The sequence below is a fragment of the Corythoichthys intestinalis genome, chromosome 14, assembly GCF_030265065.1.
Source record: "Corythoichthys intestinalis isolate RoL2023-P3 chromosome 14, ASM3026506v1, whole genome shotgun sequence".
Taxonomy (NCBI): Eukaryota; Metazoa; Chordata; class Actinopteri; order Syngnathiformes; family Syngnathidae; genus Corythoichthys; species Corythoichthys intestinalis.
Window position 1 is genome coordinate 26008418 of NC_080408.1, and position 25491 is coordinate 26033908.

Sequence of the window (25491 nt, forward strand, 5' to 3'; positions counted from 1 at the left end):
AGTGCATGTGAGAACAATGTGTGCAAGATTTAGTTTGCCACTGATGCCAATGACTGTGGCATTTGGAAATGGATTACACATGACTGAACAAAGAAATGTTAGACACAGATGAAAACACAGAAAAAGAGACAAATATAGAATGAGCCAGGATGAGAAGAGAGTCTACATACAGATTGGAACAGGGTTATATACTGACTTTTATAATTCTTTTTGTCTTCCAAATCCCTCCACTAAAGTATTTGTCCTGACTAGGTCTGAGCGTTTATTTGTTTCATGTATTTAGTTGAATATGTGTGTCGGAACTCATGACAGAAGAAACTGTTGTTTCAGTAATTAGGAGAAAATGTTATTTGCTAGCTGTATATTAAACTTCTGAATATTTTAAAAGTATATTTTCTGTATTTGAAATGTTAGTAGCTAATAGTGTGCTTATGTCGTTGGGCTAGTTAGATTTAACTTGTTTTGACTTAAATGTGATTGTTCACTTACTTATGTTTTCCCCTTCTGTCATTGTTTGCATACTATCCTCATTAAAATATGAAAACCTATCAATGTTTGGGTTTTAGTTAAGGCAGACAGTTTTTTTCATCTGTGTGATTTTGACAAAAAATAGATCACATTTGATGGTGATTTTATGCAGAAATGTGAGAAATTCCAAAAGGTTCAGATACTTTTTCATATTTTTCACTGTATATGGACCTCGAGCTGAGCAACAAGTCCAGCGTGGCGTGTCCAGAAGGAGGAGGAAGGGGCAAGGCAGTTGCGCATGCGTGCTGCGGATCAAGTCTGGACAGAATTTTTGCAATACCTCAAATAACTGCCCCTCAGATATCAGAACTTTTGGATGTAATTGATGACGGTCATTTTTATTCATTCATATTCTGAACTGCTTAACCTCACGAGGGTCGCGGGAGTGCTGGAACCTCTATGTGCCCTGCAACTGGTTACCAACCAGTTGCAGAGCACATAGAAGCAAACAACCATTCACACACACACTCACACCTATGGACAGAATGGACTGTTCAATCAGCCTACCATGAATGTTTGGGGAGGAAGCCGGATGACTTGGAAAAAAGCCACACAGTCACGGGGAGAACATGCAAACTCCACACAGTGAGGCCAGAGACGGAATTTATCCAACAATCTCAGAAATGTGAGGCGGACGTGCTGACCACTCTACCAATGTGCCTGTTCTTTATTTTAATGGGCTCCTGCTGAAAGGGCAATTTTCTCATCTGGGGCAAAAGGGCAGGTGCTTGAGCACCACTAGGGGTCTATCTGTACACGTGTCTGGTCCCAATTTACCAGCTGCACTTTTACTCTTTAGCATCCAGACGAGATGCCCCTTTGATCACCAGTGGGTGTCGCTGTTATCACTGCTACCCAAACTGTCGGTCTGTCTCGCAGGGATGAAGTGACGCTGATTTGTGAACCACACAGACACACACAGGCATGGAGAGAGAGAGAGTGAGAAAGAGAGAGACACAAGTGAGTGCCTCTTTGCCTTCCCTCCTGTGCGCAGTGCTTTGGCCCAGCCGCTCCTTCCTTCCTCCCTCGTCTCCCTCACTTCCTCCTAACAGCTGGCTCTCTCCTTTTCGGATGCTGGGAACCTTCATCTTCCACACTGCGCGCTGGACCAAAATACCTCGGAGGCTGGGACAATCCACAGCCCGTTTTCATGGTCTGAATTTCGGATTCCCACGCCGGGAAGGAGGAAAGTCGAGGGGCGAAAAAGAGGCTCTCCATCCCCCGAGGGAATTTATTTTACAGTAAGCAAGCGCAATGTCATTCCAGTTCCCCTTGGTCCCCATTTACTCATCTCACGAAATCCACCCCAAAAAACATATTGATTGTAACTGCCAGCAAGGAATATGTAAGCGTGTATGTGTTTTTGACGAAAAGTGTGCTTGAACACCAGATATTTGACCACAGTCTTTCTCACGTGGATTTCGTTTTTTACGCGTTTAAGGGCTGTGGCGTGCTCGCATTGATCGTGGGAAGAAAATGGAAACCCCCTCGTCGGATAGATTTGCCACCCATCCTTCCGTCCATCCCTCCCTCCCTCCATCCATCTATCCACGCATCCGGGTCGAAGCAGGGGGTGTGCTAATGCAAAATCTAAATTACTTTCAGATTGACCTAAATTTGAGCGACATTGTAAGATTATAATGCGTGACAGTGGTTTATCGTGCCCGTCCCCGGTGGCTTTCCCTTGCCTTTTATCGCACGATGTGAAGACACGGACTGTTGTTGTGTGCTTCTGCCATGAGCCCTGCGAGGGTGATGCAAACACACCTTTCAGCCAGCTTGTAGCCACAGCCGGGGCCTGTCTCTCATCCTATCTTTGTGGAAAAGACCACTGCGTGTTTTCAAAACCATTTCTTTGAAACACTGTGGAGTAACTCAGTCCCATTATTTCCCCAAATTGTGTATCAGATAGCGTATTTCAGTGCTGCTTACATTTTCTGGTCGACTTGTGGTCTGTGACCTGGCAAAAATGTGGGTCTGCAACTGGCTGTTGAGAACAAAACCTTGTCGATTTTGATACTCATGTTTTGATCTGTTTTTATTCCCATTGGGGAAAAAAACACTGCTTTGGATTGTTGTAATTATGCATTTGGTACAGTTATTAAACTGTAGGAATGAGGGCCAGATTTCGCCTTGGCATTATTTTAAAAATAATAATAATAATAATAATAATCATGTGGGTAAGGCAATATCTATCTATCTATCTATCTATCTATCTATCTATCTATCTATCTATCTATCTATCTATCTATCTATCTATCTATCTATCTATCTATCTATCTATCTATCTATCTATCTATCTATCTATCTATCTATCTATCTATCTATCTATCTATCTATCTATCTATCTATCTATCTATCTATCTATCTATATATATATATTAGAGCTTTCAAACGATTAAAATTCCCAATCGAACTAATTACAGCTTAAAAATTAATTAATCGTAATTAATTGTAATTATTCGCAATTCAAACCATCTATAAAATATGCCATTTTTCTGTAAATTATTATTGGAATGGAAAGATAAGACACAAGATGGATATATATACATTTAACATACGGTACATAAGTACTGTATTTGTTTATTATAACAATAAATCAACAAGATGACATTAACATTATTAAAATTGTGTTAAAGCGATCCATGGATAGAAAGACTTGTAGTTCTTAAAATATAAATGTTAGTACAGGTTTTATATTAAAACACCTCTTAATGTTTTCGTTTTAATAAAATTTGTAAAATGTTCAATAAAAAAAATTAATTAGTAGCCCGCCATTGTTGATGTCAATAATTACACAATGCTCATGGGTGCTTAACCCCATAAAATCAGTCGCACCCAAGCGCCAGCAGAGGGTGACAAAACTCCAAAAAACACAAGTAACAAGTTGGCATTGCACTGTGCTGTCATTTTAATTTGTTTGAGCGGGGCATTTGCGTTAATTGCGTCATTATTTTAACGTGATTAATTTAAAAAATTAATTACCGCCCGTTAACGCGATAATTTTTACAGCCCTAATATAGCCCTAATATATATACATATACAGAGTATATATTAGAATTTTTAATCGAGTTAATTACATCTTAAAAATTAATTAATCGTAATTAATTGCAATTCAAACCATCTCTAAAATGTGCCATATTTTTCTGTAAATTATTGTTGGAATGGAAAGATAAGACACAAGACAGACATATACATTCAACATACTGTAAATAAGTACTGTATTCGTTTATTATAACAATAATCCACAAGATGGCATTAACATTATTAACATTCTTTCTGTTAAAGGGATCCATGGATAGAAAGACTTGCAGTTCTTAAAAGATAAATGTTAGTACATGTTATAGAAATATTATATTAAAACCCCTCTTAATGTTTTCGTTTTAACAAAATTTGTAAAATTTTCAATCAAAAAACATACTAGTAGTTCACCATTGTTGACTTCGCCGAGCGGTGACGTCACATGGGCTCCCTGCCGTTCTCCCACAGTGTCTTTAACTACATAAGGTAGTTATTGAAATACACCACAAGGTGTCAATGGCGAGTTTTAAATTACTTAGAAATAAGCCAATGAGTGTGTTTTGTCCCTCGACTGACACCGTAGTTCCTTGTTTACTTGTCCATCCATTGTACTTCATGGTCATTTGAGTGCTGGCTTCACAACGCACGAGACCTCTGATAGTTTGTATATTGTGACTAAATATTGCCAGTGTATCTGTCGAGCTAAACGACAGCTAAACGAAATGTTTAAATAGTTTGTCCAAAGTCTGAGTCTCATTAATACAGATTGAAGCACTTTTTTTTTTTTTGTGAACATTATTATTATTATTTTTTTGAGAGATAGGAATAATTTGCTGTGCTTTCACTCGATGATGTTTATTGTGAGGGAGTTGCCGAAGCTTATGCCAATAAATGGCGCGGTTCAATGAATGCCTGTGTCTACTCGCCTTTCTCTGCCTCTTCGCTCTCAATGTGGAAAAAAACAGCGTCATTGTAACCTGTTTGAGGCAATGCATGGGCGGGTCATTCCGCTCATGCGTTAAATGCGTCAAATATTTTAACGTTAACGCAATAAATTTGACAGCACTAATATCATATATATATGTGTGTGTGTGTGTGTGTGTGTGTGTGTATATATATATATATATACATATATACACATATTATATACATTATATATATTATATATTTATATGAATATAGAACATTGATAATTTTTTTTCTTTGATTTAATTACTGTATTTTTCGGACTGTAAGTCGCAGTTTTTTTCATTGTATGGCTGGGAGTGCGACTTCTGGAACGACTTACGTGTGGAATTAGTAACACATTATTGCATCATTTCACATGTTATGTTGGTGTTTTGGAGTGACACTGATGATTTGGTAAACTTGTTAGCATGTTCTTTATGCTATAGTTTTCTGAATAACTCTTAATAGCTATGGTACATTACCATTCCGGCTTTTATCAAGTAAATTTCCCCCAAAAATGCGACTTATACTCTAGTACGATTTTTATGTTTTTTTTTTTCCTCTTTATTGCATTTTTGGGCTGATGGGACTTATACTCAGGTGCAACTTATAGTAAAAAAAATACGATACTTTGATTTTATATGATTGATATGGTTTGAAATAAATTGTTTATTCATTAAAATAAAATAAATAGATAAAATAAGTAATAAATACAAATAAATAAATTCTGCATCAATTTTTGCTTGTGTGTAAATTATATGATTAAGTGATTTTACAAGGGAAACTTAGGATGTTATGGAAACCTGAAAACAGAATGCTATGAATTGCAAATCCCATCGATATTTATTTGAATATGCCAAAAGGTTAGTTTAAGTGATCAAACTGATCATACTGTATATAACTGTGCAACACATTTTCATTAGTGAAGACCAGTCTAGAATTGGGACTATTTTATTCTTCGAAGCCACAGTGTTTTAACATGCAGAAATTGGCTCAGCATTGTCTGTTGAAAAAGATGTTTTTTGGATGGTGGTATACGCTGCTGCAAAATCTATGTCTACCTTGCAGCATTAATGGTTCCTTCACAAATGTGCAAGGTACACATGCCATGAGTCCTAATGCATCCCCTTACGTGTAGATGCTGGCTTTTGAACTTTGCTTTGATAACAAACCGACTGGTTTCCATCCTTGGCCCAGAGGACAAGGCGCTCATGATTTCCTCCTAAAATTTGTAATCATCACAGCACAGCACACTTTTCCACTTTGCATTAATCCATCTCAGATGAACTCAGGCCCAGAGGAGCCAGAGGCATTTGTGGGTGTTGTTGATATATGACTTTCACTTTGCATTCTAGAGTTTTGGATAGAGAGTCTCGAGTTATGGCTGCAGTGACTGAAAGTGTTAACTGAAAATCGTTCAGTGTTCAATTTTCATCTAGTCATGTGTCAATTTCCTTTGTAATATGATTTTCCACATATCTATGCCTTTGTTACAGTAACCCCCTCTCTTCCCACAATTTGTTTGCTGTCTTGGGCAGAGTCGCAATGTGTCTCTTCTACCTCACACTGAGCACACTTTGGAAACTATATGATGATTTCATTTTGTCTGTTTTAGTCGTCATTTTGCATTGTTATTTCTGTCTATTTTATTGTCATGGTAAGCAATCAAGCAAAACATGTTTGCTAAAAGGAAGTGAAATTCTTAAATTTGTGATGCACTTTGATTTCAGGACTGTGTGACACTATGTGATACATTACAAAATTAGCATTTGTTGACAAGCAAACCAACATTTTAAAAACATGCAATTTCTATGCCGAACTACAAACAAAACAAAGCAAAATGGTGTCTGGGTTGGCCCACCGATATAATGGACTATGAGCAAGGGTGTAGGTATGGTCTCAATATAGGTGGGACGATATAACAGCATAATCTGCTTTTCAGCGATGGTTCAAGTGTCAAAATGTTTAGAGACAGTTCAGAGATTAACCTGCCTCCTAACCATAGCCAGCTGGGAAAGGCTCCAGCACCCTGTGACTGTTTTGATTTGGATAACACTGGGGAGCAGAATTTTCAAAGTTAGGTATGACAGCAGTTTTTTCTAACTTATGGGTGCGGAATCCAAAAATGATCAAAGTTTTTCTCTATCATGTCAGGTTTTTGAACCCAAGGAGCCCAATTTTCTTAAAACATGAAGAATACTGTACTTAACATACTGTATGTGCTTATTTTATTAAAAAAAATATATAGACACAAGAAAATAAAGTATGAGAGAAACAGGTCTGATTTCAATGTTTATTTTACAGTATTATGTTTTTACAAAAAATGTAGCTGTTTTGAAATGCGACGATGCAAAGTTGATACTAAATTCTTATAGTCTATATTCACATATCTCCTGATCTATGTTCTGCTAATACTCTTAAATTCATTTTCTATTTACACCCTTTGTTGAGGTTACAACAAGTGTGGAACCAAAGTGAAAGCAAAACAAGCTTAATTTCTTTGCTGGTCCTTATTGGGATGGTCTAATGAGTTTAATCCATGATGGTATGAAAAATGTACTGGTATCTGACTTGAAAGGCATACTGTATTCTGATCTGAAAAACGTTCAAATTGTAAACGGCACACCTAAGAGAGAATTGACATTTAACTAATTCACAATAATCCCCTGGGACAATATAGTACTTTTATCTCAAAGACAACTAACAGTGCTAACCAATACGTTCTGTATATGGAACTTTATTGATATGCACTGTAGATATTTCCTCTCCTAATAGCAGCCTTTTGAGAATTAGTATTATACAATAATGGGAGGTCAAATAACATTGTACAGTAATATGATAACTGACTTATTATTTTGACTATTTTATAGAAACGCGGAGGGACGAGCTACTCTTTCATATAGCAAAACTCACATAAAAATTTGCCAACTACCCTGTGTTATAAAACCGCACGATTACACCCAGTTGTCATCATCACTGTTGTAATTCAGCCTCTTCTTTCATTTTGGCGCATTGACATGAACAACTCATCAAATGAAAGATTAATCTGGTTTTTCAGAGAACACACAACTGCTTTATTTTTAGTTATGGCTAAAAGCAACATGAACAGCATCCCAAAGTTATGAACATCAAACTCACGCAGGTAAAACCGGAAACCACCGTTCTTGTTCAATAGAATTTGAAGCACATTATTACTCAAAATATTATTGCTGATTTTAAGTAAGATTTTGAGCAGCATCACAATGAGCCTCACTTCCACACAGGTGCCCCATCTCTTACCCCCAATTACAGAAGATTCATTGTGAACAGTGGAGTGAACCTACAGCCAAGTCTCTGGTGAAAAGTCGAGAAAGCACATTGTACTTTGGCTCACAGCATTTTTAGGCGTGTGTTATTGTCTTTTATCATCAGCATTGGTCGAGCTGCTGGAGCCTCCACAGGCCTCATTAAGATCAATATTTGAAAGATGGTGCATTTGCTCATATCCCATCAACTCTTAGTGAAACACATGAGGACAAATTAGCATGCTTGGTGTACGTCTCCATATACAAATTGCTGTATATTTGCTTTAATAAAACTGTAATGCAAGATCTTGATATACTGGTCGTCCTCAAAAAATTAGCAAATTGTGATAAAGTTCATTATTTTCAGTAATGTACTGATAAACATTAGACTTTCATATATTTTAGATTCATTACACACAACTGAAGTAGTTCAAGCTTTTTATTGTTTTAGTATTGGTGATTTTGGCAAAAAAAAAAAATCAAGAAAAAACGAAAATCCATATCTCCAAAAATTAGCATATCACAAAAAGGTACGCTAAAGAAGCTACTAACCTAATCATCTGAATCAACGAATTAACTCAAAACCCCTGCGAAAGATTCCTGAGGGTTTAAAAACTTCCAGGCTGGTTCATTACTCAAAACCGCAATCATGGGCAAGACTGCCGACCTGACTGCTGTCCAGAAGGCCATCATTGACACCCTCAAGCAAGAGGCTAAGACACAGAAAGAAATTTCTGAGCGAATAGGCTGTTCCCAGAGTGCTGTATCAAGGCACCTCAGTGGGAAGTCTGTGGGAAGGAAAACGTGTGGCAGGAAACGCTGCACAACCAGAAGAGGCAACCGCACCCTGAGAAAGATTGTGGAGAAGGGCCGATTCCAGACCTTGGAGGACCTGCAGAAACAGTGGACTGTGTTTGGAGTAGAAACATCCAGAGCCACCGTGCACAGGCGCCGCGTTCCCCAGGTCAAGCCACTTTTGAACCTGAAACAGCGGCAGAAGCGCCTGACCTGGGCTACAGAGCACTGGACTGTTGCTCAGTGGTCCAAAGTACTTTTTTCAGATGAAAGCAAATTTTGCATGTCATTCGGAAATCAAGGTGCCAGAGTTTGGAGGAAGACTGGGGAGAAGGAAATGCCAACATGCTTGAAGTCCAGTGTCAAGTACTCACAGTCAGTGATGGTCTGGGGTGCCATGTCAGCTGCTGGTGTTGGTCCACTGTGTTTTATCAAGGGCAGGGTCAATGCAGCTAGCTATCAGGAGATTTTGGAGCACTTCATGCTTCCATCTGCTGAAAAGCTTTACGGAGATGAAAATTTTATTTTTCAGCACGACCTGGCACCTGTTCACAGTGCCAAAACCAATGGTAAATGGTTTACTGACCATGGCATTGCTGTGCTCAATTGGCCTGCCAACTCTCCTGACCTGAATCCCATAGAGAATATGTGGGATATTGTGAAGAGGAAGTTGAGAGACACCAGACCAAACACTGTGGATGAGCTTAAGGCCGCTATCGAAGCATCCTGGGCCTCCATAACACCTCAGCAGTGCCACAGGCTGATTGCCTCCATGCCACGCTGCATTGAAGCAGTCATTTCTGCAACATGATTCCCGACCAAGTATTGAGTGCATAGCTAATATAAGTAATTGAAGGTTGACTTTTTTTGTATTAAAAAACACTTTTTTATATTGGTCGGATGAAATATGCAATTTTTTTTAGATAGGGATTTTTGTTTTTTCTTGACTTTTTTGCCAAAATCATCAATATTAAAACAATAAAAGGTTTGAACTACTTCAGTTGTGTGTAATGAATCTTAAAATATATGAAAGTCTTATGTTTATCAGCTCATTACAAAAAATAATGAACTTTATCACAATATGCTAATTTTTTGAGAAGGACTAGTATTTACAGTTCAAGTTACCTATTAAAGCATTGTAGTTAGGTTCCTAAATGGAGAAAACGTTGACTTATACAACAAAGGAAAAGAGAAACAGGGTGCACCTAAGTGCTGATTGCTAGCCACCCCTTTGCTGCATAGTGCATTACACCCAGTGTTCACATCCGACAGAGCTATACGTTGTTATGGCAACTGACTTGTGAATGAAAGAGCTCAGGTCATGCATGTACTGTATTTGAACACGCTTTAAACGTCCCCACCTCTCATACTTTCACTTAGTGGTAGAACATATCCAAACTGTCCTTTACTGGATAAACCCTCAACAGTTTTGTTAGTCTTTCTTGCGACTGTTGTTGCACCAATTGACACAGTTAGTAATGCTGACTGGTGTCACCAGTCTACATACACACAAGTATGTAGAATAGATGTTACTGTCAAAACAGGATTTTTATGTCTCGAGGACCCAGGCCTACAATTGAATAGGAATTTCACCACTTTGGTTTGAAGCAGCATTCCAGGGAATTTGTTCAGTTGAGCCCAATTGAACAGATGAGTTCAAGTTAGCAAGCAGGCGTCATGAAAACATGGGCTACAGTGAATGGCGACGCTTTTTTCGCCAATGCCATCTAATATCAAAATAAAATATACTCAGTCTATGTTAATGATTTTGGGAATTCACCATGAAAAATGAGTTTGACGGCCCATTTAGTGCTGATTGCAGCCTGAATTGTTTGTATATTCTCTTTGTTAAAACTTGCCTCTGAAGAAGACGACAACTGCCAAACTGGGCTTTGCTGGTTGGTGCAGAGCCAGTGCAGCAGCCATGTTGTTGCCACCCCACACCCAGCCGGGGTGAGGGAGGTAGGGTGGGCTGATGAAAGCGACAGTGAACATAGCCAACATCCGATTTTAACTAATTGTCAGTTTTGAAGCAAGTCTTAGAGGAGATTTAAACATATCTACTGAGGTAGCCCCTCTAATTTCCATGGATAAGGCTTTCCAGAGTGCTGGAGTCTGAATAGAGCACGCTTGTGAACCTTCTTACTTAGTTTTTGCTCTCACCAAGAAACGCTCATGTTGGGAACATAGGTACCAGGAAGGAACATATGGAATAGCTAAGTCGACAAGGTAGGACAGTGCGAAGCGATGCCATATTTTAAAAATAAGTAGTAGAGATGTCCGAGAGAGAGGTCCGATCACGTCATTTTCAAAGTATCGGAAAAAAAAAAATATCAGCCATGCCTTTTTCTAATGTATATACTGTATATATTTTAATTAAATAGTTTTCTAATTGTATTTAACGTTACAGACATAATATGTTACACTCATCCAGAGTCTTTAGTTTAGGCTTAAGGTAGGGTTATCAAAAATATCCCGATAACGGCGGCAATTAATTTATTAAAAACTGTGTCATGTTAAAATAATTAACGCAATTAATGTATGCGCTGCATGACCCTCTCACTCATTGTCGCGCTCAATCCGTAATGACGCCATTTTCCTACATAGAGAGATAAAAGGCAGCACTAAATGAGTAAGTGAATTTTAGCAGCCTTTGGAGCCTTTCTTCAATTGGCTAAAGCCTTGCAATCCCTCTCCTTATGATTAGAAATATCATGGGAAGCAATGTGGGGAAGCAAGGTGGCAATTGACCTTTGTCTTAACACCTTGAGTTTTTTCCCAAAGCAGAAAAGATATATCCATTGGAGGCACGACGCACAGTTATGGTTCCACTTCCCATCATTGTTCCACTTCCCATCATGCATTGGGGCATGGCTGCAGTATCATTTACTGAAAGCTCAACAAATACACTAGATGGTAATATTTAGTCACACTATACAAAGTCACAAGTCTTTCTATCCGTGGATCCCTCTCACCGAAATAATGTTAATAATGTAAATGCCATCATGAGGATTTATTGTCATAATAAACAATTACAGTACTTATGTACTGTATGTTGAATGTATATATTCGTCCAGAGTTTTTTTTTTTTTTTTTTTCTTAATGCAATGCCAAAATGTATATGATCGGGAAAAATTATCGGGAACGATTGGAATTGAATCGGAGCAAAAAAAAGCAATCGGATCGGGAAATACAGTGCCTTGCAAAAGTATTCGGCCCCCTTGAACCTTGCAACCTTTCGCCACATTTCAGGCTTCAAACATAAAGATATAAAATTTTAATTTTTTGTCAAGAATCAACAACAAGTGGGACACAATCGTGAAGTGGAACAAAATTTATTGGATAATCTAAACTTTTTTAACAAATAAAAAACTGAAAAGTGGGGCGTGCAATATTATTCGGCCCCCTTGCGTTAATACTTTGTAGCGCCACCTTTTGCTCCAATTACAGCTGCAAGTCGCTTGGGGTATGTTTCTATCAGTTTTGCACATCGAGAGACTGACATTCTTGCCCATTCTTCCTTGCAAAACAGCTCGAGCTCAGTGAGGTTGGATGGAGAGTATTTGTGAACAGCAGTCTTCAGCTCTTTCCACAGATTCTCGATTAGATTCAGGTCTGGACTTTGACTTGGCCATTCTAACACCTGGATACGTTTATTTTTGAACCATTCCATTGTAGATTTGGCTTTATGTTTTGGATCATTGTCCTGTTGGAAGATAAATCTCCGTCCCAGTCTCAGGTCTTGTGCAAATACCAACAGGTTTTCTTCCAGAATGATCCTGTATTTGGCTGCATCCATCTTCCCGTCAATTTTAACCATCTTCCCTGTCCCTGCTGAAGAAAAGCAGGCCCAAACCATGATGCTGCCACCACCATATTTGACAGTGGGGATGGTGTGTTCAGGGTGATGAGCTGTGTTGCTTTTACGCCAAACATATCGTTTTGCATTGTGGCCAAAAAGTTTAATTTTGGTTTCATCGGACCAGAGCACCTTCTTCCACATGTTTGGTGTGTCTCCCAGGTGGCTTGTGGCAAACTTTAAACGAGACTTTTTATGGATATCTTTGAGAAATGGCTTTCTTCTTGCCACTCTTCCATAAAGGCCAGATTTGTGCAGTGTACGACTGATTGTTGTCCTATGGACAGACTCTCCCACCTCAGCTGTAGATCTCTGCAGTTCATCCAGAGTGATCATGGGCCTCTTGGCTGCATCTCTGATCAGTTTTCTCCTTGTTTGAGAAGAAAGTTTGGAAGGACGGCCGGTCTTGGTAGATTTGCAGTGGTCTGATGCTCCTTCCATTTCAATATGATGGCTTGCACAGTGCTCCTTGAGATGTTTAAAGCTTGGGAAATCTTTTTGTATCCAAATCCGGCTTTAAACTTCTCCACAACAGTATCTCGGACCTGCCTGGTGTGTTCCTTGGTTTTCATATGGCTCTCTGCAAACAGAACCCTGAGACTATCACAGAGCAGGTGCATTTATACGGAGACTTAATTATACACAGGTGGATTCTATTTATCATCATCGGTCATTTAGGACAACATTGGATCATTCAGAGATCCTCACTGAACTTCTGGAGTGAGTTTGCTGCACTGAAAGTAAAGGGGCCGAATAATATTGCACGCCCCACTTTTCAGTTTTTTATTTGTTAAAAAAGTTTAAATTATCCAATAACTGTTGTTCCACTTCACGATTGTGTCCCACTTGTTGTTGATTCTTGACAAAAAAATTAAATTTAATATCTTTATGTTTGAAGCCTGAAATGTGGCGAAAGGTTGCAAGATTCAAGGGGGCCGAATACTTTTGCAAGGCACTGTATCGGGATCGGCAGATACTCAAACTAAAACGATCGGGATCGGATCGGGAGCAAAAAAACATGATCGGAACAACCCTAGTAAGTAGCATAATGTAAATGAATTTGGAGCCAGTGCAAATATTGGAGTAACATGATCAAACTTTCTCATCCTGATTAGAACCCTTGCCGCAGCATTCTGTACCATTTGCAGGCTTTTTATACTCGACATGGGAAGACCAGGAAGAATAACATTATAATAGTCAGGGCAGGATGAGAGGAATCCGTGAATTATTGCCTCTGTGTCACTAATGGATAAGATGGGTCTTATATTTGCCTTGTTGCTGAGATGGAAAAATGCTTTTTTTTGTATTATATTAAAATTGTTCATGACAGAATATAGGGTTGAATATAACGTATATATATTTTGCTGTATGTCACTTTGAGTAATAATATTATTATTGAAATCTAAACTACCATAGCATCGTTAAACACTAGCTTGTGTCTGGAGGGAGGGTAACTGATTATTTAAACGGTTGATTTTTCAGTCATTGTATTTCATACCTGTCGTTGTCAAACAACTGTAACGTTTATGTCACAAAAAATGGTTAAAAACTCACCTTTTTAAATTGGCTTTTAATTTGTAATTCTTTTCTCTATTGTTTTGGACTGCGCACGTTGTGTAAGCCTTTTCTTTGTTTCAACTGTAAAGCGTCTTTGAGCATCGGTAAAAGCGCTCTATAAACAAAACGTATCATTATTATTATTAAGATCAGACAACCGAGGTGAAGCGTTCAAGGATTTATTGAACACAAAACAAAACACACAAATATGGAAAAGAGGGAATAACAAAAGGGGTCCGTGACAAATAAGTCGATGGCGATCAATAACGTGAAATTGAGCAGGGAGCAGAAAGCCAAAAAGCCAAAAATTCACTCAATACATGCACAAGGTAGAGGATCCCAAAACCAAGACGGTTGACGAACAAGATGGTAAATACAAAGCGACTCTCGGCACAATTGTCTTGGTTCGCCGGCGTTTAGGTATGGCCAAATTTCAAAATTTTCCCATATGCATGTGTGATACATCATTGGAAATCTTAAAATCTCTATTTTCTGGGGGAAGAAAAGTTTTGAACTGCATTTTTTTCCACAAAAATGTTTTTTAAACAGCAGAACCCTAACTGGAGGTGAGAGCACGCGAGAGACGCCATGATTTTAACGAGATATTATTACGTACTAACCTCTCTTTGATTCAAAAACTCCATGTAGCATATATCACCAAGAGTCAAGACAAAGCTGTGAATGGCCACAGCTGGATTCTTTGGGGATGATATGGGTGAAACATGGTAATATAACAAGGGTTGCGATGCAGAAATCACAGACATCAAGGAGTGGTTGAGATTTTCTTTTTTATATATTTACCCTTTTAGACTTTTTTTTCTCTTTTTTTTTTTTCAGCGATTATTTATCATCTCAAATAACGGGGAAAATGCGACAGTAACAAAAAAAAAAATACAATTAAGCGATAGTTATAAGGTAGATATCCGTGACTTATTTGCAGACACCATTTTTGTCATTGTAACGTAATTTGTTTAAAAGTTTAAAATATGCGAGTGAATAAATGTTTTAAGTTGTTTTTTCTTTTAAACTAAATATTAGTCATCAAGCTAAAAATGATAGACATTTCGAATAATAAATACCTTCTTTTAATGGCTGGGTTGAAACAAAAGCAGTTGCGCGGTGTCTGTAAACGGGGTCTCCAGGGTAAAACGGACAAATTAAATATAGATCAGGGACTTAATGTCTATATGGCAGCATATAGACATACTGTTCTATCAAACACAACAGTTCTTTTGGCTTAAAATACAGCAGTTAATTTTAAAGAGGGGTGCAAGAGCAGAAACTGCTTTTTCTCCTTTGTATGTGTTTTCCACCATATACTGTATATACGAATTGTTTTTCAGGCGGCTTACCTCTCTTTGCACTCACCACTTAAGTAACATGCTGGTTCACTAATGGATTATGGAAAATAACAGGTGCACTTTGCCTCCTTGCCTGAACCCAAGTGGTTCCCTGTCCTATCCCTTAAATAGGACACAGGCAAAAGGGATCTATAAAGAAGTGACCTGATTGTCACTTGAGATCGAGCGGTGGATTGTGCCAGGCAATTGAATAGGGGTCTATTTCCTTGTTGACAAAATATATATGGACTAAACAATACAGCTTTGAGGACAGAATGGATTGTCATTAAGGCAACACATGATTAAGCTGTTGCTGAATGTTTCATCCCTTTGCCAAGCTAAACAGGCCAAGGCTAACGTCATTGTTTCGGTGAGCCATCCTTCTGGTGAGGGCCTAAGACCCTGGGTGAATAGAAATTCATTATTTCCAAGCTCCTCTGTCCTCGATCCTCCCTCCCCTGTTTACACGTTGGCTCCTCCCACCAGGGATTCCACTGAGGAGTCCGGGAAATCACTCAAGGAGAAAAGAAAGGAGGGAGAATTGTTTGGCGTAATGAGGCGTTCTTTCCTCCGGAGATGCCAATCCAATATGACAGACGTCACAACTGAATTCTCTGGGCGGCCAGCCCTTTACTAATGCTACAACATATGTCCATTGTGAAATCATGCAAACTCATATAAAGCACTGTTACTTTTATCATTTATTTTGTAGCCATTAAGAGCCGATCATGACGGGGTTCCTTCCTGAGATCAACCTTGACACTTGATGTGCATACTTCATTTAGACTGCACCTTGAAATGACTCAAATTAGATCTTCTTGCTTTGAAATGACTCAAGTGAGATTTTTTTACATGATGGTCTGAATAGGCAAAGTCACATGGAACTAGGCCACATTTGTGTGTTGTTTCAAATCTGACACTGGCTAGATTTTTCCAAATGTGATTATGGTCTGGGCAGTCCAGTGACCCAGAATTAGAATTTCTGCAACAATGATATCAAACAGCAGCGTGAAACAGCGAGTGGACAGCATAGAGACGGAGGTGTGCAGTGGAGGGACAGCAAAATGTTCCAGCTAATATGTAACACTTGATGAAACAATTAATTACAAGGCGAGTTATGGGATCCAACCAGTGGCACTGGAAGTAAGGTGCTGATGGTGCTCCAGCACTCCCTGGTGTTTGGGAGAAAAAATGTGTTTTGGGATTTTTTCTTTTAAATGAATAAATAAAACATTGAAACAATAGAGTATTTAACTTTAGGGATTAAATATACAGTATATGTTGAAAAAAATTTTTTTTTAATTTTTTTTTTTTTTGGTTAACAACATGATCACCACCTGACGCTATGAGGAGTTATTGGATAAGTTAACTGTTGACAGAGGTGGTGTCAACATGGCCCAAAAACGAATTAGCGATTTTACCTTTACAAAAACAGCAAATTTTTCAAAAATTCAAGTTGAAGTCGTAAATGAAAATGATTATAATGATTTCGAATAGGTAAGACATGCTTCGAGGCTTATTACACCTTTTAGTTTTAAAATGTATTCGTGTATCATTGCGTCGTCTAGCTGCACCGATTTGCATTATAATAAATGGGCGCTTTTATTTCCAACACAAAAACTCCAAGGCACACTGTGGGTGAAATAGAACGCTGTCTTTGTAGTAGCCTAGTAGTAGTATGTAAACTACTCAGCATGCGTGTGTACTGCCATTGTGCAAGCCTCAATTGGAGAAAATGCAAGCATGACAAATTTGGACTGAAAAAGCTGTTTTTGGATGGGAAACACTAAAAAAAGATCCTCAGCACCCCCTGCTGTGTGTGACTTCCAGCGCCCCTGGATCCAACCATGACAAGGAGTAAAACTAGCTGTCTGCCTCTCAAAATTTGGCTGATTGTTACCTCATTTGTTTTTCTCTTCTACGCATGCACGTAACTTTAGGGCCATTATGTCTAGAAAATGAAAATGGTCCAAATAGCCACACGAAAAAGTCAGACAAAAAATAAGATCTATGAATTACACACTGCGGTCTGAACAGAGCTTAATATTGCATAGAGCAGTCTTTTTCAAATTGTGAGCTGGACCCCCTCAGGGCAATTCTTTTTTTCTTTTTCTACTGCCGTTTGAGAATAAAGTGTAATTGCACATAAAGTATAGTAGGTAGCAGTGGTGCTTTCATTTTTCAGAGGGAGTATTACCTCTACGTGTAGGGTTTTTATGCACCAAGCATGAGCACACACAGCACAGAGTGAGATTTAAATGCAGCAACCCTAACCCAAACCCTCAAGAGAACATCAGTATGAGGCAGAACAAGGGGTCGCTCATATATTATACCAAAAATACCAATATTGCGTCATTTACTGCAGGGACATACTATATTTATGAAAATTAGATAAATTATACTATTTCTAATCGCAGTGGAGACTGCATGAAATATGCTGTTCTTCTGGCAGGGGCTAACAGAAAATATTTGAACAACACTGCCATAACCCGCTCTCACTAAATTGCTTAACCCAATCAATCCTCTGTGGAGTTGCTGTTGCCAAGTTGCGGTTGATGTGGCAACTGGGACTTGTGATGTAAGCCAGGCGACGTCTAGCAGTTTAGGCTCTAACAAGACCAACAGACCTTTTTCAAGATTTGTTATGAGCAAGACACGGCTGTCATGACAATGCTGTTCTTATATACTCAGAATCTTTCAGGGGCATGCTGATCATAGGGAGAGTAGGTGGAAGGGTGAGCGTGGAGCAAACACATTATACTTACATTGATTTATGATTTGTGGCTGTAATTTGACAAGGCCGAAATAATGAGAAGAATCTGCCTTCTAATCTCGCTTAAGCTTTTTTGAGTGCCTGTCTAGCAGAAAGGGTCCTTGGTTTATGATGGTGCTGACATATGACATTTTGAGGTTATGAACTACTTTGCGCGGCAGCATAAAAATACATCTTCACATGGCACAAAAAGGTGGCGCATAGTTTGAGAGAACAGTTAGAAAAATATTAAATGGTCTATCATTTTATCTTCAAGTTACTTAACTTGCTTTGACACTGTGTTGACATTTACAGTGTGGCAAATAAGTATTTAGTCAACCACCAATTGTGCAAGTTCTCCCACATGAAAAGATTAGAGAGGCCTGTAATTGTCAACATGGGTAAACCTCAACCATGAGAGACAGATATGGAAAAAAAAAAAAAAAAAAGAAAATCACATTGTTTAATTTTTAAAGAATTAATTTCCAAATTAGATTGGAAAATAAGTATTTGGTCACCTACAAACAAGCAAGATTTCTGGCTGTCAAAGAGGTCTAACTTCTTCTAACGAGTTCTAACCAGGCTCCACTCGTTACCTGTATTAATGGCTCCTGTTTTAACTCATTATCGGTATAAAAGACACCTGTCCACAACCTCAGTCAGTCACACTCCAAACTCCACTATGGCCAAGACCAAAGAGCTGTCGAAGGACACCAGGGACAAAATTGTAGACCTGCACCAGGCTGGGAAGACTGAATCTGCAATGGGTAAAACGCTTGGTGTAAAGAAATCAACTGTGGGAGCAATTCTTAGAAAATGGAAGACATACAAGACCACTGATAATCTCACTCGATCTGGAGCTCCATGCAAGATCTCACCCCCTGCCCGTGGCGTCAAAATGATAACAAGAACGGTGAGCAAAAAGGCTACTATCAATAACACAATGTGCCGCCAGGGACTCAAATCCTGCACTGCCAGACGTGTCCCCCTGCTGAAGAAAGTACACGTCCGTCTGCGGTTCGCTAGAGAGCATTTGGATGATCCAGAAGAGGACTGGGAGAATGTGTTATGGTCAGATGAAACCAAAATAGAACATTTTGGTAGAAATACAGGTTCTCGTGTTTGGAGGAGAAAGAATACTGAATTGCATCCGAAGAACACCATACCCACTGTGAAGCATGGGAATGGAAACATCGTGCTTTGGGGCTGTTTTTCTGCTGATCCTGATGTGGCTGGGTCTTTCAGCATGACAATGATCCAAACACACAACCAGGGGAACAAAGGAGTGGCTTCGTAAGAAGCATTTCAAGGTCCTGGAGTGGCCTAGCCAGTCTCCAGATCTCAACCCCATAGAAAATTTGTGGAGGGAGTTGAAAGTCTGTGTTGCCCAACGACAGCCCCAAAAAAATCACTGCTCTAGAGGAGATCCGCATGGAGGAACGGGCCAAAATACCAGCAACGATCTGTGAAAAGCTTGTGAAGAGTTACAGAAAACGTTTGGGCTCCGTTATTGCCAAAAAAGGGTACATAAACAAAGTATTGAGATGAACTTTTGGTATTGACCAAATACTTATTTTCCACCATGATTTTCAAATAAATTCTTTAAAAATCAAACAATATGATTTTCAGTTTGTTTTTTTTCCACATTCTGTCTCTCATGGTTGAGGTTTACCCATGTTGACAATTACAGTTCTCTCTAATATTTTCAAGTGGGAGAACTTGCTCAATTAGTGGTTGACTAAATACTTATTTGCCGCACTGTACCCACTGATGAGCAACATGGGGTTCAGTATCTTGTTTAAGGATACTACATGTTCACCGAGGCGTGGCTCAAACTGAAAATCTTAGGGTTGGGAAGAGACTACTCTACCACTGAGCAATGCACTTGTAAAATGGTTTGTTAATTGCAAGTTCATGTAGGCTTAGCACTAGTGTTGAGACAAAAAGATCCTGTCTCATTTCTGTGTCCCCTCATATTTTAGTATCACATGAACGACAAAATATGATGTGTTTGGAAAAAAACAAAGTAGACATGTTCCAATTACCGGTTTCAAGGGATACTGTGGTATGAAAAGATCAAGGTATCAAAACCGCAAAAACTTTATGTAATACTGTCCCTAAGGTATTAGCTATTTTTGTATGTCTCACAAAATGTATTGAGAAACCCCTCGCTTGCAGCTGCAAGGCTCAACCCTCCCCCACCGGTTGTTGCTCAGTGTCAGTGAGTCAGCTGTGCTACAAGATGGCTGGAGGAGGTGAAAGTCCTGAACTTTTTTCCCCCATCGAAGAAAAAGAAATCACTGGTATGGGAATACTTTGCTACAGAAACGTTACAGACAGCCGCGGTTTAGAGGAGGAGGGCCAACCTACAGTGCCTTGCAAAAGTATTCGGCCCCCTTGAACCTTGCAACCTTTCGCCACATTTCAGGCTTCAAACATAAAGATATAAAATTTTAATTTTTTGTCAAGAATCAACAACAAGTGGGACACAATCGTGAAGTGGAACAAAATTTATTGGATAATTTAAACTTTTTTAACAAATAAAAAACTGAAAAGTGGGGCGTGCAATATTATTCGGCCCCCTTGCGTTAATACTTTGTAGCGCCACCTTTTGCTCCAATTACAGCTGCAAGTCGCTTGGGGTATGTTTCTATCAGTTTTGCACATCGAGAGACTGACATTCTTGCCCATTCTTCCTTGCAAAACAGCTCGAGTTCAGTGAGGTTGGATGGAGAGTGTTTGTGAACAGCAGTCTTCAGCTCTTTCCACAGATTCTCGATTGGATTCAGGTCTGGACTTGGCCATTCTAACACCTGGATACGTTTATTTTTGAACCATTCCATTGTAGATTTGGCTTTATGTTTTGGATCATTGTCCTGTTGGAAGATAAATCTCCGTCCCTGTCTCAGGTCTTGTGCAGATACCAACAGGTTTTCTTCCAGAATGTTCCTGTATTTGGCTGCATCCATCTTCCCGTCAATTTTAACCATCTTCCCTGTCCCTGCTGAAGAAAAGCAGGCCCAAACCATGATGCTGCCACCACCATGTTTGACAGTGGGGATGGTGTGTTCAGGGTGATGAGCTGTGTTGCTTTTACGCCAAACATATCGTTTTGCATTGTGGCCAAAAAGGTTCAATTTTGGTTTCATCTGAGCAGAGCACCTTCTTCCACATGTTTGGTGTGTCTCCCAGGTGGCTTGTGGCAAACTTTAAACAAGTCTTTTTATGGATATCTTTGAGAAATGGCTTTCTTCTTGCCACTCATCCATAAAGGCCAGATTTGTGCAGTGTACGACTGATTGTTGTCCTATGGACAGACTCTCCCACCTCAGCTGTAGATCTCTGCAGTTCATCCAGAGTAATCATGGGCCTCTTGGCTGCATCTCTGATCAGTTTTCTCCTTGTTTGAGAAGAAAGTTTGGAAGGACGGCCGGATCTTGGTAGATTTGCAGTGGTCTGATGCTCCTTCCATTTCAATATGATGGCTTGCACAGTGCTCCTTGAGATGTTTAAAGCTTGGGAAATCTTTTTGTATCCAAATCCGGCTTTAAACTTCTCTACAACAGTATCTCGGACCTGCCTGGTGTGTTCCTTGGTTTTCATAATGCTCTCTGCACTTTAAACAGAACCCTGAGACTATCACAGAGTAGGTGCATTTATACGGAGACTTGATTACACACAGGTGGATTCTATTTCTCATCATCGGTCATTTAGGACAACATTGGATCATTCAGAGATCCTCACTGAACTTCTGGAGTGAGTTTGCTGCACTGAAAGTAAAGGGGCCGAATAATGCACGCCCCACTTTTCAGTTTTTTATTTGTTAAAAAAGTTTAAATTATCCAATAAATGTTGTTCCACTTCACGATTGTGTCCCACTTGTTGTTGATTCTTGACAAAAAAAATTAAATTTCATATCTTTATGTCTGAAGCCAGAAATGTGGCGAAAGGTTGCAAGATTCAAGGGGGCCGAATACTTTTGCAAGGCACTGTACATTTAAAACATGTTTGTGGAGGGTGGTTGCCAAGGAGGCAATACCTCCAATATGATTTCGTATTTATAGAAAATTAAAGGTTAGTAAACACTGTCATGAACGTTTCCCACTAGCTATGAGAGTTAACTCCAGCGTGTTTAGCATGTCTAGCGTTTGTAAAACGTTGTGTTTTTTTTTAGTGCTGTGAAACGATTAAAAATTTCAATCGAGTTAATCACAGCTTAAAAATTGATTTATCGTAATTAATCGCAATTCAAACCATCTATGAAATATGTCATATTTTTCTGTAAATTATTGTTGGAATTGAAAGATAAGACACAAGACGGATATATACTTCAACATACTGTACATAAGTACTGTATTTGTTTATTATAACAATAAATCAACAAGATGGCATTAACATTATTAACATTCTGTTAAAGCGATCCATGGATAGAAAGACTTGTAGTTCTTAAAAGGTAAATGTTAGTACAAGTTATAGAAATTTTATATTAAAACCCCTCTTAATGTTTTCGTTTTAATCAAATTTGTAAAATTTTCAGTCAAAAAATAAACTAGTAGCTCACCATTGTTGATGTCAATAATTACACAATGCTCATGGTGCTGAAACCCATAAAATCAGTTGCACCCAAGCGCCACCAGAGGGCGACAAAACACCAAAAAACACAAGTAGCAAGTGCACATGACACTGTGCTGTCATTTTAATGTGTTTGAGTGGGACATGTGCGTTAAATGCGCCAAATATCTTAACGTGATTAATTAAAAAAATTAACTACCACCCCCCGTTAACGCGATAATTTTGACAGCCCTAGTTTTATTCTGTCAACTGTCCGTGTTTAGAAAAGTTTCTATAAAATGTAAACATGGTACGAGTCATATCATGTGCTTTTAATGGAAAATAATGACATTATTTTTAGTTCTGATGGTAATGATGTTGAGCTGTGGCTGTGGGTTTATGCTCAGATAAAGGACTGCATTTATTTTAATTTTATTTAGAATATTTTGTCATTTTTTAAAGCCCATTTTAACTTAAAACTATACTTATGTTCCAATTTGCTAATATGTTCTGAAAAATCGAAATCCTGTTCAATGGATATTTTTTAAACCCAGATATCTGATTGTAACAGCTGTAATTACAATACCGTGATACTGTGAAACTGATATTTTGGCTTAGGTTAACATACCGTCAGAACATCAAACTGGTACATTCCTAGTCAAGAGAGAGGATAACTTTTTATGTTTGTTCATATGATTAACCTAAAGAAGGATAGTGAAGCATTTCTTAGCAACCAGCAACTAGAATGTATTTGAACTGCCTCCTTGCGTGCTCATTTTTATCAAATTGTGTCTCTCATTCTGTCAAAGTGCTTGTCCTCTCTCTTGTCTACGAGGGCTTCGCAATTTTCCTTTCACAAAAACATTAGAATTGCAGAAGTACAGGTACTGATTTGGTGGACATGCATTATGGAGTACTACAGGTTCAAACACTTGACTTGCCCCTGAGTCCTCACAACCTACGCTATGATACAGATGACATTATCAAAATTACGAGACTTTATAATAAAAGTATATCACAGATAACAAAACAGCCTTATTTTAACATTTTTCCCCCCTATGAAGTCCTGTTATCTAAGATTTAAATGAATAAGATGGAAGTGAGAGGATCTACTCGCTTATTTTATCTACCATGATACAGTAACAACATATTGTTTTTATGAAACTATGCAGATTTACATGGACAATAACACAAATATAAAAGTAAGACAAGATTAGAATTGATAGGATACAGCAAGGCTACTAAACTAGTCATTTCAAGTATACACAGCAGTCAAATAATATAAATGTGTAAAATTGCATGCCCTTGTCTTTTTGAAAATGTTCACAAGTGTCATTGTGACTGGGTGGGCGTTGTAGATTGGCTGCAGTCTGACAGCCTACTCTATGGGTTTTATATAACTTCACTTGTTCGTGTTTATGCAGTATTTCTGTTATGAAAAAACACAGAACTTTTAAACATTATGAGTTTCTCCTTGATAAAAATTTATCTAACTTATAGGTTCTGCAATTTGTTTTACAATAAACAAAAAATGTTGTGGTTTAGGATTTTTTGGAGGGAGCGGGGGGGATTAAAACAGTTGGCAGTTGTTTGAGTTTGTCTACGACATGCTGTAGTCAAATTACACCAAGAATAATACATTATTTTCTTTTTGTTCCCCTTCCTGCTGTGATTTGCTTATTCTAAGATAGCAGCTTCGTGCAAATAATGCTAATATTCACTTTCTTCCATGCACTGTTCAGTCAATTACAAGTTTTATTCTATTCCATTACCATGACAACTGAGATAGAGCTACAGATTCGAAGAGGCAAACAATTTCTAGTTGTTGAAACAGAACCCGGAGCATTGAAGAAAACAAGTATTTATGAAGACAATAAAAACATTTTCACTTGTGGGGAGTCAGCCAGCGCTTAATATACTTAGCAATTGCTTTGCAGATCTGCGTACGTGACGTGTGAAGCTCACACATCACCAAACAAAAACTCTTAATTTGACTTTTGTTTTTTCCACATTAATGGGCGATGGCTTCCACAAAACATTTACTTGAATATTTGAAATCCCACTTGATGGGTGGGTAGGCACTTCAGAGACCAAAGTGTTTGTATGCAAGCAATTTAGAAGTACATTTTTCATGATGTCCCCATTAAGAAGGAGCCAACCAGTTATGACATTATCCTCAATTCTTAAGGGAAAAAAATAACCAAAGCAACAAGGCTTTTTCTTAATTTCTTTCTTTCTTTCTTTCTCTTTCTTTCTTTCTTTCTTTCTTTCTTTCTTTCTTTCTTTCTTTCTTTCTTTCTTTCTTTCTTTCTTTCTTTCTTTCTTTCTTTCTTTCTTTCTTTCTTTCTTTCTTTCTTTCTTTCTTTCTTTCCCCTTTAAATGTGAACATTTCTAAACTTTGGACACCGAAAGCTCTCATTCAATTCCAAACCTTTGCAAGCGTGTCTGTGTATGCACAGTTGAGTATGTGCAGTGGAGGAAATGGCTTTTGGCCAGTGTAGCACTGCATTGTCTGGGCTTAAAGCCTCTTCATTCACTATACTACCATTAAACCAGCTGCCTGACAGCTACTAATCTGCTCATTGTTTTAAAGGTTTGCTCAGCATTTTGGTGTCCCATTCAGCCGTGCAACATATTGCTCCTGGCAGTGTAGGTGCTTTGCGGTGTGCATTTGTCACTTTGCATTTGCAATGTATTTAATCATCCACTCTGCTGATATTAATGTACTTAAGTTCATTAAAATCACTTACATGTTTCAAATATAATAAAACATGACTTATTAAAACATGGCATTTTAGTCTGGGATAATTGTGCAGCGGAATATTAATATCATATTAACACTTGTGTTTTAGAGCA

The 25491-nt window shown here is 38.5% G+C and overlaps 1 protein-coding gene across 1 annotated transcript in view; it reads left to right on the forward strand.

The window, feature by feature from the left end:
• Window positions 1-1500: 1500 nt before the first annotated feature.
• The window catches only part of ctnnd2b (catenin (cadherin-associated protein), delta 2b), a 284445-nt gene continuing 260454 nt past the window's right edge, over window positions 1501-25491 (forward strand). The window contains exon 1 of the mRNA XM_057858336.1: window positions 1501-1769. The gene's annotated coding sequence lies outside the window, so the exon portion shown is untranslated. The remainder of the gene's footprint in view (window positions 1770-25491) is intronic.